The 2,318-nt window shown below is 72.6% G+C and overlaps 1 non-coding gene across 1 annotated transcript; it reads left to right on the top strand.

Annotated features, from left to right (window-relative positions):
• Positions 1-1,288: 1,288 nt before the first annotated feature.
• Positions 1,289-1,407, top strand: LOC135889599 (5S ribosomal RNA). Its single transcript, XR_010561944.1, has one exon. It is a non-coding gene; the product is annotated as a 5S ribosomal RNA (ribosomal RNA).
• The last annotated feature ends 911 nt before the right edge of the window (positions 1,408-2,318 follow it).

Here is a 2,318-nt window from a genome sequence, read left to right as displayed (position 1 = left end):
GCCGAGCGGGGACTTGGACAATCTTTCGGACTTGGAAAAATTTTTCGGGCTTGGAACAAATTGTCAGCCCGCTTCCTCCGGGTTGACCTGGTGGCCGAGCGGGGACTTGGACAATCTTTCGGACTTGGAAAAATTTTTCGGGCTTGGAAAAAATTGTCAGCCCGCTTCCTCCGGGTTGACCTGGTGGCCGAGCGGGGACTTGGACAATCTTTCGGACTTGGAAAAATTTTTCGGGCTTGGAAAAAATTGTCAGCCCGCTTCCTCCGGGTTGACCTGGTGGCCGAGCGGGGACTTGGACAATCTTTCGGACTTGGAAAAAAAAATTTCAGCCCGCTTCCTCTGGGTTGACCTGGTGGCCGAGCATCTCACCGTCCCCGGACGCAGCGAGGGACTGCCTCCCGGCCGTCAGGATCGGGCCCCTGGAAGTCTGGGTGGGGTGCGGGGGGGGGAATTGCCCGACGCCTCCGAGGAGCGCTACCGGGGCGGGCCGGGCCCCCCCCCGTGCTCGAAAAGGAAAAAAGGATCGGGCCCACGAGAGACAGGGACCCGGCCGCCAGGCAGGCCGACCTGGGTTCACCGTCCCCGGCCGCAGCGAGGGACTGCCTCCCGGCCGACTGGATCGGGCCCCTGGAAGTCTGGAAAAAGTTTAACCCGACGCCTCCGAGGAGGGGGCGCCCAGGGAAGGAGGGAGATCCGGGTTGACCTGGCAAAGCGGCCACCAGGTATACCAGTTAGAACCTATGGGTTGACCCGGTGGCCGGAAAGCATACCGGCCAGCCAGGTGAACCCCGTTCGATTCCACGGGTTGACCTGGTGCCCGGGAGGGGACTCGGACGGTTCCCCCCGGGGTACGCCTTCCTCGGCCCGAAGGAACAGGGTGCGAACCAGGCGCGGGGGCGGGGCGGGGAACCGCTGGAACCGCTGGGGGACGGGGAGACGGGGAGGGGGGGAATGGATCGGGCCCGCCGGGACCCGGCCGCCAGGCAAGCCGCCCCGGGCTCACCCTCCCTGGCCGCAGCGAGGGACTGCCCCCCCCCCCCCCCGGCTGACAGGATCGGGCCCGCTGGAAGTCCGGGAAAATATTTTCCCCGACGCCGGAGGGAGGGGGGGGGGAGGGGAAGGGGCTCTGACGGGCCAGCCCGGGCCCCGGAGCTTGAAAAGGAAAAAAAAAGGATCGGGCCCGCGAGAGACGGGGGCCCTGCCGCACGGGGCAGTCCGACCGGGGCTCGCCGTGCGGCAGGCCCGGGCGCCGGCAGGGGAAAGCGGGCGAGGAGGCGCGGAGCCGGGTGCCTACGGCCATACCGGACCGAACGCCCCCGATCCCGTCCGATCTCGGAAGGTAAACCGTCCCGGGCCTGGCTAGTACTTGGATGGGTGACCGCCTGGGAATCCCAGGTGCCGTAGGCAGCTTTTCCCGGTCCGAGCCAGCTCTCTCTCCTTTTTCTGGGGAGGAAGGAGAAGGGGGGGGGGGGCGGGCCAGAAAGCCCCTCGTCGCTCCTGCCGAGTCGGAGGTCGCGGCCGCAGGTCACGGGTCGGGGCGCCTGGGGTCCGGCTCCCCCCAACACCCACCCGGCTTCCTCCGCGGAGGACCCCCGGCCACCGAAGCCGCTGGGGGAGACCCCGGGCATGGGGCGGACTGGCCCGGCCCCTCCCGGCCCCCCTGCGCCCGGCCGCCGGCCCGCGGGACCGCCCCGAATCCCCCCCGCGGCCACCCAGGCGAGGCCTGGCCTGGAGGGCCCCACGGCGGGTGTCAGGCTCCCCGCCGCTTGCCCCACCGGGGACCCACGGCCACCGAAGCCGCTGGGGGAGACCCCGGGCATGGGGCGGACTGGCGCGGCCCCTCCCGGCCCCCCTGCGCCCGGCCGCCGGCCCGCGGGACCGCCCCGAATCCCCCCGCGGCCACCCAGGCGAGGCCTGGCCTGGAGGGCCCCACGGCGGGTGTCAGGCTCCCCGCCGCTTGCCCCACCGGGGACCCACGGCCACCGAAGCCGCTGGGGGAGACCCCGGGCATGGGGCGGACTGGCGCGGCCCCTCCCGGCCCCCCTGCGCCCGGCCGCCGGCCCGCGGGACCGCCCCGAATCCCCCCGCGGCCACCCAGGCGAGGCCTGGCCTGGAGGGCCCCACGGCGGGTGTCAGGCTCCCCGCCTCTTGCCCCACCGGGGACCCACGGCCACCGAAGCCGCTGGGGGAGACCCCGGGCATGCGGCGGACTGGCCCGGCCCCTCCCGGCCCCGCTGCGCCCGGCCGCCGGCCCGCGGGCCCGACCCGAATCCCCCCGCGGCCACCCAGGCGAGGCCTGGCCTGGAGGGCCCCACGGC

This window comes from Emys orbicularis, chromosome 15, assembly GCF_028017835.1.
Source record: "Emys orbicularis isolate rEmyOrb1 chromosome 15, rEmyOrb1.hap1, whole genome shotgun sequence".
NCBI classification, from domain to species: Eukaryota; Metazoa; Chordata; order Testudines; family Emydidae; genus Emys; species Emys orbicularis.
The sequence above is the reverse complement of the archived record's forward strand: the minus strand, read 5'-3'. Positions and strand labels throughout refer to the sequence as shown.